The sequence below is a fragment of the Panthera tigris genome, chromosome A3 (assembly GCF_018350195.1).
Source record: "Panthera tigris isolate Pti1 chromosome A3, P.tigris_Pti1_mat1.1, whole genome shotgun sequence".
In the NCBI taxonomy this organism is placed as follows: domain Eukaryota; kingdom Metazoa; phylum Chordata; class Mammalia; order Carnivora; family Felidae; genus Panthera; species Panthera tigris.
Window position 1 is genome coordinate 27,319,357 of NC_056662.1, and position 12,281 is coordinate 27,331,637.

Below are 12,281 nucleotides of genomic sequence, written 5' to 3' on the forward strand. Positions count from 1 at the left end.
CCTTCCCAAAGATAAAGACCCTTAAAATTAGGGGTACATATCCTTCCAGATTATATTTTTTTATATTTTATGCATATATATGTATATGTATAAATACATATAACAAAGACTAGCTCATACTATCCCATAACTTTCCTTTCTCACTTAATTTTCACTCATTTTTCAAAGAGATCACACCAGCTTTTAATCTTGTAGGTCCTCGATTAACACTGTTTAAAGCTGCATGGAATTCTAATGTGTCATGTACCATAAATCAGCAAATTCTCTATTGATGGACATTTACATTTTCACATCCTCATTACGAGCAATGCTAAGAAGGAAATATAGTACTTAGACATCTTTGTGAACTTATCCATTTACTCTATGCGTGTTAATTCTGGGTCAAAGAGTAGCATAGTTTCGTTCTGTTTAACTTTGCTTTAGACATTGAATATATATTGCAAATTGCTCTCCAAAATATACTGCATTGATTTAAACTCACAGGAACAGTACTCAGTTGTCCCTGTGTTGCCTCACCCTTACCAACAGTAGCTAGAAAGTGTATTTTCAAAGACTGGATGCTAGTCTTCCAGATATTCTGTGAGAACTCCGCAAATGTATGCAGTAGCCAATGAGACAGTCTGGCCAAATCCTTTGGCCCTAACGGCGGAGATTTCTGCTTTATTTTACTTTATTATTTGCTCACTGCTCAACTTTTGATCTCATTTGAAGTCGTATAAAGATTAGAGCTCCAGGCAAGTGACATAGGTAGTTCTGTCCATCCACCCCACTGCACTGTCCCCAAACATGTCCCTATCCTTCAGGCATGAAGTTCTTGCCTCTGGCTTTTGCTGCTCCCTTGTTCCTGGCTTCAATGACCGTAAGTAACCTGGAATTCTCCATATTGAGGAGAGAGTGATGGAAGGGAAGGGAGATGAAAACAAAAGCATTAGATACATTTATTTTTAAAAGGAAAGAAAAAATTTAAGTGCACATCTATTTAGAGGAGCAGGAAGAAATGAATCAGAGAGAACAGATTTAAAAAAAATAAAGCTAGACTTCTCTGAATATACCCTATTTGGAAGATCTGACTTTGGAATCATTTAAATATTTGACCTAATATAAGAATATCAAAATTTTTAAAGCAATCCCTAAAAATTAAAAGCAAAAGAAATCAAATTAAACCGTGTGTAGAACTGGTAGCATGACCACAAATAGAAGAACTATTTAAAGTGCTGGGAGGGGCTCCTGGCTGCTCAGTCAGTAGAGCATGCGACTCTTGGTCTCGGGGTTGTGAGTTCGAGTCCCATGTTGGGGGGGTAAAGGTTACTTTAAAATAAAATCTTTTAAAAAAATGTGATGGGAAATAATCATTCCCGTTTTGTTTGTAAAAGGAGAAATGGGAAAAATAAGATACAAGTTCATCAAAAGGGTACTGTTTTCAGCTAAACCACTGTACATCCATATGCGTAAAGTGATGTAAAATTAGAAAGAATCCTGAGGATCCACATTTTTAGATGTGAAAAGAGCTCTTGGGCATATTAAATTGTCGCGAGGAAGCTAAGGACCCATAAGCATAGGATGATACAATTATTTTGTATAATTTGCTCAATTTCATTGAGTAAATTTGGCTTTTTGTTCTTTTGGCATACAGTTCTTTGAATTTTGACATGGTTGTTTTTCATGCCTCAAGTTCATTAACAAACATACCGGGTATGTTGAATTCAAGAGTTTGAAAAGAGATTGCACCTTTTAAAATGTTCCTTTTCACATCTGCTTAATGGATTACTTAAAACATTCTTATTTCTCAAGCAGTTGGTGTCTTACTATAAACAAAGGTGCAGTGAATCCAGATCCAAAGTACACAGTCATCATATTTAGTAACCACCACTTGTTTTCCACTGAAAATGGCAAATTCTCCCCTGGACCCTCCTCAGAGTGGCTCCTACAGACCACAAGAGGTTGTGAACCTCCAGATGCTCTGTCCCAACACAGTGCGGTTGGAAGCTGTGCAAAAGGCACGACAGACACCCAAGACGAAAGATACCGTAGCACCACACCAAGTCCCCGCCTTATTCCCCGGTGTTGAATTTGGACACGTTTAGATTCGTGCAACCACCGCCACAAACAGAACATACAATAATAGCTTCATCACCTAAAAATACCTCTTTCTATTCAAACTCTTATCCCACCACAACCCCCGGCAACCATTGATCTATTTTCCATCACTGTGGTTTTGCTGTTTCCTAGGATACCCGCTGAATGAAATGTTCTGTGCCTGGCTTCTCTCACTCAGCTTGTCTTTCAGGTCTATCCAATTTTCCATGTGCATCAATGACTCATTCCTCTTTCCTGCCGAATAGTATTATATTCTAGAGATCTAGTGCAGATTTTTTTTTTCTCCTTTCCCTCATTGAGATCATTTGGGTTTTTCCAGTTTAGGGCTGTCACAAATAAAGTTGCTATAAACATTTGTTTATAGGTTTTTTGGGTGGTCCTAGGTTTTCATTTCACTAGGGCAAATACCCACGTGTAGGACTGCTAGGTCCAATGGGAAGTTGATGTTTAACTTTAAAAGAAACTGACAAACCATTTCCCAGAGTAACTGGGCCATTTTGCATTCCCACCAGCAATTCAAGAGATAACAATTTTTTCCACATCCTTGCCAGCAATTGTTGTTGTTGGGATTTTTATTTTAGCAATTCTTATTAACATTGTTTTAAAATGTTTTGAATGTTTTAAAAATTCACAGCTGGGGCGCCTGGATGGCTCAGTCGGTTAACTATCCAACTTCAGCTCAGGTCAGGGTCTCGCCATCTGTGAGTTCAAGCCCCACGTCGGGCTCTGTGCTGACAGCTCAGAGCCTGAAGCCTGCTTCAAATTCTGTGTCTCTGTCTCTCTCTCTCTCCCTGCCCCATCACTGCTCACACTCTGTCTCGCTCTCTCTCTCAAAAATAAACATCGGAAAAAAAATTTTTTTAATTCATAGGATTGGGATGCCTGGATGTCTCAGTCAGTTAAGCATCCAACTTCATTCAGCTCAAGTCATGATCTCACATTCATGAGTTCAAGCCCCACATCGGACTCCACACTGTCAGCTTTTCTCTCTCTTCATTATTCTCTGCCCCTCCCCCTCTCATGATCTCTCTCTCTCTCTCTCTCTCTCTCTCAAAATAAAAAATCATAGGATTAAAAGAAAAGATATTATATATTATTTATGTAATTAACACAAAACACAAATACATAAAAGGAAGATAAAAATAAGCATCCAATTCAAGAACCTATAGGAAAAACATCAAAATTAACTTTTTGGAACTGAAAGAAAGGCATATACATACTGAAAATAGTTTGCTACACACCCAAATCCTCCCTTAAAGCCAAAAGCAAGCAGGATAGTGTAAGAGCAAACACAAATGAAAAAGATGAGCCTTGCCTCACTCGCCTCCGATGGCCTGCCTTGGTGCCCGCACGCCCTGCCACTGCCCTGCAAAAATGTTTCAGTTACCTGCAGTCTTTTGCCAAAGTAGGCGAGGGTCCAGGGCACTGGCTCCTCGTCTCACTCGGGCCTCCAAAGATACAAAATTTGGTGCAGATACGTGAGCCTTAATGCTCCAAGGTATAGACCTTTTAGCGGATGTTGTAGCCGTTACTATGGGGCCAAAGGAAAGAACAGCGATTATTGAACACAGTTGGGGAAGTCCCAAAGTGACAAAAGATGGCAGGACCGTTGCAAGGTCCATGCCACTTAAAAGATAAGTATCAAAATATTGGCCCTAAACTTGCTCAAGATGTTGCCAATAACATAGATGAAGAGGCTGGCGACGGCACCACTACTGCTGTGTCCTGGCATGCTCTATTGCCAAGGAAGGCTTCGAGAAGGTTAGCAAAGGTGCTAAGCCAGTGGATGCCAGGAGCGGTGTGATGCTAGCTGTTGATGCTGTAAGCGCTGAACTTAAGAAGCAGTCTAAACCTGTGACAGCCCCAGAAGAAATTGCTCACATGGCTAGATTTCTGCAAGTGGAGACCAAGAAGTTGGCAACATCATTTCCGATGCAATGAAAAAGGCTGGAAGAGAGGGTGTCATCACAGTAAAGGTTGGAAAAACAAGAAACGATGAATTAGAAATTATTGAAGGCATAAAGGTTGATCAAGGTTATATTTCTCTGTACTTCATTAACACAGCAAAAGATCAGAAATGTGAGGGGCGCCTGGGTGGCTCAGTCGGTTGGGCGTCCGGCTTCGGCTCAGGTCATCTCACGGTCTGTGGGTTCGAGCCCTGCGTCAGGCTCTGTGCTGACAGCTCGGAGCCTAGAGCCTGCTTCGGATTCTGTGTCTCCCTCTCTCTCTGCTCCACCCCCACTCATGCTCTGTCTCTCTCTGTCTCAAAAATAAAAATAAACAGGGGCGCCTGGGTGGCTCAGTCAGTTAAGCGCCCGACTTCGACTCAGGTCACGATCTCACAGTCCGTGAGTTCGAGCCCCGTGTCGGGCTCTGTGCTGACAGCTCGGAGCCTGGAGCCTGCTTCCGATTCTGTGTCTCCCTCTCTCTCTGCCCCTCCCCCGTTCATGCTCTGTCTCTCTCTGTCTCAAAAATAAATAAACATTAAAAAAAATTTTTTTTTAAATAAAAAATAAAAAATAAAAATAAGCATTAAAAAAAATAAAAATAAAAAAAGAAATGTGAATTCCAAGATGACTATGTTCTACTGAGTGAAAAGAAAATGTCTAAAACAGAAAAACAAGAAAATTTCTAGTGTCCAGTGCGTTGTACCTGCTCTTGAAATGCCAATGCTCACTGCAAGTCCCTGTTCATAACTGCTGAAGATGTTCACGGAGAAGCTTTGAGTACACTTGTTTTGAATAGGTTAAAAGTTGGTCTTCAGGTGGTAAGCAGCCAAAGCTCTAGGTTTTGGTGACAACAGAAAAAAAATTGTTTAAAGACATGGCTATTGCTACTGGTAGTGCAGTGTTTGGGGAAGAAAGATTGACTCTAAATCTTGAAGGTGTTCAGCTTCATGACTTAGGAAAAGTTGGAGAGGTCAATATGACCAAAGATGATTCCATGCTCTTAAAAGGAAAAGGTGACAAGGCTCAAATTGAAAAACGTATCCAAAAAAATCACTTGAACACAACAGTTAGATATCACAACTAGTGAATATGAAAAAGAAAAGCTGAATGAACATCTGGCAAAACTCTCAGAGTAGCTGTGCCGAAGGCTGGGACAAATGATGTTGAAGTGAGTGAAAAGAAAGACAGAGTTACAGATGCCCTCAATGCTCCACGAGCTGCTACTGAAGATTCTCTGGGAAGGGGCTGTGCCCTGCTTTGGTGCATTCCAGCCTTGGATCCAATAACTCCAGCTAATGAAGATCTTCAAAATTCCTGTGATGACCATGGCTAAGAATGCAGGTGTTGAAGGATCCTTGATAGTTGAAAAACGTATGCAAAGTCCCTTAGAAGTTGGTTATGATGCTATGCTTTGGAGATTTTTTGAATGATGGTGGGAAAAGGAGTCACTGATCCAACTAAGGGTGTAAGACCTACTTTACTGGATACTGCTAGAATTGCCTTTCTGTTAACTATAGCAGAAGTCGTAGTCACCGGAATTCCTAAAGAAGAAAAGGACCCAGGAATGGGTGGAATGGGTAGACTGGGAGGGGGTATGGAAGGTAGAATGTTCTAATTCCTAGAACAGTGCTTTACCATTATTAATGAACTGTGAGAGGAAACTCAAGGCAGGGCCCTTCAACAATAACTTCAGAGAATTCCACTGGAGGAAATGACTGAAGCAAAGTCTGGCTGGTGTTTAAGAAAATCATTATAACCATCAGTTACTGGTTTCGGTTGACAACAAATTCTGATTTACTGCTGTCATTGTCCATGCTCACAAAGAATTTATTTTGTACTTTTGAATAAAAAGAGGCATTTTTACTACTATTACGTTAAAATCGGGATTTTCATACTTGCCATCACCAGATGAAAAGTTAAGAAGCAGTCTTTCTGTGGAGAGCAAGAATAATTGTGTACAAAGTAGAGAAACAGCCAACTATGTGGCAACTTTTGTGTAATGGAAATTTGTTTAAAGTTAAAATAAAAAAAGAAAGAGCCTTAATTCTCCCTGTTAGAGACTTATTACCCCTCCCCTCCCTTTTCTTAGAGCATTTACTTTAGAAAACTTGTAAGTTCCTTCTCTTTCTTTAAAACATTTATTATTATTTTTTTAATGTAAATAGACTTCTTGACCACTTTACAACCCAGGAATGTCTTCCTCAAAGACCTGGGAGCCACCTCTCTGAAATGTAGTCACAGTTTTTATGGGTAGGTAGGAGCCTAACTTCAGCAGGTTCCTCAGGCTCCTTGCTCTAAGTTTCAAAACTACCACCTGCCACAAGGATATGAGAATTTTGTTTTTCCTTTGGGTGAAACCAATCGGCAAACACAGAGAAGCCACTCCACGTATCAAGTGAATCTAGGATCAGCAATGTGTGACAAATGGTACTTTCTTGTCCTCTTCAGGGCTAGGGAGTGTTTGTCTTGAGAACATGTCTGTAATGAGTTGTATCTTCTTAGCTATAGAAATGGGTAAGATTTTGGTCTTTGCAATCTCTTGGCAGATTGTCTACGGTATGCATCACGTCCTGGTTTAATGCTTATTTAGTGACAAAACGGTTTTCTTTCTCTTCTACGTCTGTGGGGAGGTTTTATGGGTTGAGAAGAGATTTTATTTTTAATTACATTCCCCCCAACAATAGCAAATACATACATACATGTGCATGCACACATACACACACACACACACGCACACACAGAGATGACATCGTCAGCAAAACTAAGTGAAAAAAAAAAGAGTAGAAAGAAATGGAAGTGAAGAAACAAACAAAAAAATGAAAGTGGGCTACACGCACAACAATAAAAGCACTAACATGTGCCCCGACACGGAGAAAATCCCGCCTTGGATGTAAGATTAACCCAGTTGTTCTCAAATGTGGTCTCTGAAAAGGGAGCCCTTGTGCATCGTTGGTGGGAACGTAAACTGGTGCAGCCACTACGGAAAACCATATGGAGGTGTTTCAAAAAAATTACAGATAGAACTACCATTGATTCAGCAATCCCACTTCTGGGTATTTATTTGAAGGAAACAAAAACACCAACTGGAAAAGGTATTTGCACCTCCCAGTTCACTGCAGGGTTATTTACAATAGCCAAGATAGGGGAACCAACCTAAGTGTCCATCGATGGATGGATAGATGTGGTTTATATATACAATGGAATCTTATTCAGCCATAAAAAGAATGAAATCTTGCCACTTGCAACAGCATGGGTTGAGGGCATTATGCTAAGTCAGAAAGAGAAAGACAAATGTTGTATGATCTTACTCATACGTGGAATAAACCAAACAAAAACCAAGCTCACAGACAGAGAACAGACTGATGGTTGCCAGAGGTGGGAGTGGGCAAAGGTGGGCAGTTTGCCAGAGGTGGGCAAAACGGATGAAGGGGACCAAATGGTACAAACTTCCAGCTCTAAAATAAATAAGGCATGGAGATGTTCTGTACAACATGGAAACTATATTTAATAATACTGTATTGCAGGGGCACCTGGGTGGCTCAGTCGGTTGAGCGTCCGACTTCGGCTCAAGTCATGATCTCGCGGTCTGTGAGTTCAAGCCCCGCATGGGGCTCTGTGCTGACAGCTCAGAGCCTGGTGCCTGCTTCGGATTCTGTGTGTGTGTCTCTCTCTCTGCCCCTCCCCACTCATGCTCTGTCTCTCTCTCTGTCAAAAATAAACATTAAAAAAATTTTTTTTCATAAAAATAAAAATAATACTGTATTCCATATTTGAAAGTTGCTAAAAGAGCAAATCTGAAGTTCTCGTTGTAAGAGAACAGAAACTCTGTAATTATGTGTGCTAATGGAATTAGCATTAAATCTAATTAGCATTAGAATTAAATCTAGGGGCGCCTGGGTGGCTCAGTCGGTTAAGCGTCTGACTTCAGCTCAGGTCACTATCTCACGGTCTGTGAGCCCGTGAGTTCGAGCCCCGCGTCGGGCTCTGGGCTGATGGCTCAGAGCCTGGAGCCTGCTTCGGATTCTGTGTCTCCCTCTCTCTCTGCCCCTCCCCCGTTCATGCTCTGTCTCTCTCTGTCTCAAAAATAAATAAACGTTAAAAAAAAAATTTTTTTTTAAATAATTAAATCTATAGGAATTCTATACACATATAGAATCATTATATTCTATACCTGAAACAAATATAACATATTCAATTATACCTCAATTAAAAAAAAAAATTGTGGTCTCTGAACCAGCAGCAGCAACACCATGGGAAAAGCCAATCTTAGACCTACCTGAGACCCACTGAATCAGCAACTCTGGGGGTAGAGGCTCAACAACATGTATTTTCACCAATCTTCTGCATGACTCAGATACGTGCTATAGTTTGAAAACCACAGGACCAGGCAAATAGATCTGAGAACCATCTGTCAAATCTGGAGGGTTCCTACACGTGGGTATATGTGGAGGTGGGTGGACAGGGAATTTCTGCACTGAACTAGTCACTCAAGAGTCTCTGAAACACCAAATTTAAAAAACCCTTATAGGGATGCCTCGCTGGCTCAGTTGATAGAGCATGTGACTGTGAACTCAGGGTCATGAGTTCAAGCCCCACGTTGGGTGTGGAGCCTACTTAAAAATAAATAAATAAAATAATTCTATAATAAAATAAAAATTAAATTTAGTAATTTAATTTAGCAACACGGGGGCCAGCATTTGCTCCCAATACACACACACACACACACACACACACACACACACACAATGTCCATGAACTCTTGGCAGGGGCAGCTCAGAAGACAGTGACTATTTCCCTCCAGACTCCAAAGATAGGGTTACGGTTTCACCAGAGGAGAAGTATCTCTCATTCCTGCCTTCACCCCAACTCTAGTCAAGGCAAGCACAGTCCAAAAGACTGGACCTCCTTCCCCCACCTAACTCCCACTCCTAGGGTGCAGGCTCTCCCCTAGGAGCACCAAGTCAAGAATACTCGGACTGTGATCACCCTCCCTCCTCATAGGCAGAGGTTCCAAGAAGGGCAAGCCAAGAAGACAGAGGTTACCATGACCCCAACACACGCTCCAGCTTATAGGGCAGTGGTGTCACTCTAGGAGAAGCCAGTTTGCTCCAGGTCTCAAGGGGACAGACAAGACAGGTGTACTGGTATGTCTGTAACACTTTGAGACAAAACCCCCCCTTCTTTCTGAATCAGAAATTTAGGTATCTTATATACAGTGCAGCGCTGGGTATGCTTTATGATCTAATACGAAATTTTCAAGGTGAATGAATTAAGCATCTATATTTATGGATAGGGCAGATAATATTCAGTCTGAATTCTGAAATACTGTATGTATTTTTTATGTTTTAAAAAGTCATTCACCAGGTAGTGTGTGTGTGTGGGGTTTTCTGATATTTAGGTTTCAGATATTTAATTAAATTTAGACTTTTGAGTGGTCATCTTTATAACAATAACGTTATACAGTATCCTTAGATGTCCTTCTCTTTTTACAGTATCTACTGGTTTCCTTCTAGAACAATGATAGAATTAGCATATTTTTTATCTCTCCTCCCTTTCCAACACATCCAATATGAGTCAATATAATACTTTCTCAATGTTATCTCTACATTGCCAAATATGTCTACACCTTTATCACTTGATTCTTCAGCCTTGATTGATGTTCTTTGAGTTACACCTATTAAAGATGAGGCAATCAGCAAGTTAGTCCCTATCTCTTGGGATGCTCACCTATGAAATCCAGCCATCCTTCTGTAAGGAAGGCCACATGGGGAGGCCTAAATGAAGAGGTCCTTCACGCCCACTGAGTTTATATCTGATAGCACCACCCTGGCAGCCGTATGAGTGAGCCATCTTGGAAGTAGATCCTCCAGCCCCAGCTAACGTGTCCCAGTTGACGCCATGTGGAACCGAGATGAGCCTCTCCTACTGAATCCTGCCCAAACTGCAGAGTCACGAGCTAAGTGAACGACTACTGCGGTTCTCGCCACTAAACCAGTTTGTTATACAGCAACAGATAACTAGAACAATAAGCAGCTTTAGAATTCTTTCCTAAACCGGGTACTGAGGGTCCCCAGACCAAGCTGAGAGAAGTGGTTCTACAGTACTAAACGGCATGCCGAGGTCAACAATTCTACCGATTCCTGACTGCAAGAAACTTCTTATTCTAACCCAGTCAGTCAGCTGGTATTAACTAATACAAAACATGACGTATTAGCCAATATAAAAATGCCACCCCTAGCTGGCCAACTGAGTCAAGAGAATACTATTGGCTCTAAGATACCTCGGCCAGGGAACCCAGGCTGGTCAATCGTACATCTAAGGTAATCTCCTTGGTGATCTCTGTCTAGCGTGACTAACAGGTTTCATACTGTTGTTTTCAGCTTAATTGTAAACCCTCCATGAATAAGGCAGCATCTAAGGGTTTAGAGGGCTGGATCTCTTACTCTGCCCAAGACAGTCACTCCCTCATCACTCCAGAGGGTAGCTGTGGAAGCATCATGGTGAGCCCCAGAAATTTTGGAATGGTTGCTCACTCCTCTAGGGTACAGGTCATGTATCCATAGGTCAAACAAGGAAAGTCATTTTTGCAAATTGGAAGAACATCCCAGAAGGGATATGGTGACCAGTCTAGGAAATGTCCCATTTAGTCATAAGGGTCAATCAGTTAATGGCTGTTATTTCTATTGGTGGGCATAAACATGGGCCTATTGCATTACTCCCCCCACCCCTGCCAAAAAAAAAAAAAAAAAAAAAAGATAAATAAATAAAAACTGGTAAGTGACCTAATCAACAAAATAAAAGGTAAATGATTATGGACCTGAAGTAGCAGCAATATTAATGTTAGGGAAAGAGCACATTTCGCTACTTCCGGGTTCCAGTGGAGGAACTAACCTCACACATTCTCTTCAAAGCGGATGGGGCTGCCACAGAGCAGTGACAAAGAAATTCCCCAGAGGGAGCTGGCCAGAGCTGATCTGCAGAGGTGGCCACTGGGCAGAGAGGCAGTCGCCTGAGGACACAAGCCAGTGCTGCTACCGGACTGGCCACCAGGGGGAAGGAGCATGGCCTGAGCAGGGCTGGAGCTGGACCGAGAGCCATGGGGCTCCTTGGCTGAATTTAAAAATGGAGAACTGGAACCCAGAATGAAATGAGCGGTTTGTGGTGTTCTTCCAACGGCCGGCCTAGGTCCGCTCTTTCACTTCCAACACCCTCTACTGTCAAAGCCTAACACAGGGCCAGCTGGCAAAAGAGGCATCTTTCCAGGGTTCAAATCCAGTATCGCAAAGCAAGACAAAGAAGGGTGGATATGGGGCTAAGAGAATAAACTGGTAATCAGCGCACCTACACGCTGAGGATAGCAGAACAGAAGGATCCAAGACGAACTTCATCCCACCACCAAGTCACCCCCTTCTTCTTGTTGATTAAATAATAGATACTTCTATGAGTTAAGCCACTGTTCGTTGAATTGCGTCTCTTGCGACGCCACGTATTTCTAATCGAAACGGGAAGAGTGTTGGCGTGTCTTTAGTGAGCCACCCGCCTAGTAAATGAGTCTCTGCAATAGGTCTAATCACTGCATGGTGTCCAATTATACTGTCTTCAGTTGCATCCGTGTTTCACCAACATTTAGAATGCTTTTGGTTTTCTGCTATTGCAAACAATGTTGAGATAGACCTCTTTGTGTATTTGTTCGATTATTTCCGTTAGACCAAAGTCCAGGAATAGAGTTACCGAGGCAAAATGCAGGCATTTTTCAAGACTCCTGGTGCATATTGCCAAATTGCTCTCTGAAAGCAAAACGGTACCAATCAACACGCCCAGCAGCGGTGCAAAAGAGCAGTCGTTTCTCCCACACCCTTGCCGACACTGGCTAGGAAGCATATTTTGAAAGATGGTGCTGTGTTCTGCCTCTTCCCCTCCCAACAGCCTAGAATACAGCGCTCAATAAATCAATCACAGCTACAGACTGGTAGCCATTATGATCTAATCTGACTGTTCTGGGTGGCAATGAACTCTTCCTCTGGTTCACTGCCCAGTATCCTGGCATCATGTGGCTCCTATAAAGGCAGTAGCTCCAAGCACATCACACAGAGGGGCCGGACTCCATTAAACTGCCACCTTGCTTCCCAAGCCATCCCTTCGGCCATGAAGCTCCTGTTCCTGGTCTTTGCATCCCTTGGATTCCTGGTGACTCCAGGTAAACTGGATGGAGGAGGAGGGCTGGGGGGCAGGAAT

General features: G+C 42.1%; 2 pseudogenes; one reads left to right on the forward strand and one right to left on the reverse strand.

Moving 5' to 3' along the window:
• Positions 1 to 1,779: 1,779 nt before the first annotated feature.
• Positions 1,780 to 2,305, reverse strand: LOC122237108 (annotated as a pseudogene).
• A 1,166-nt stretch (positions 2,306 to 3,471) lies between these two features.
• Positions 3,472 to 5,661, forward strand: LOC102971924 (annotated as a pseudogene).
• Positions 5,662 to 12,281: the final 6,620 nt, after the last annotated feature.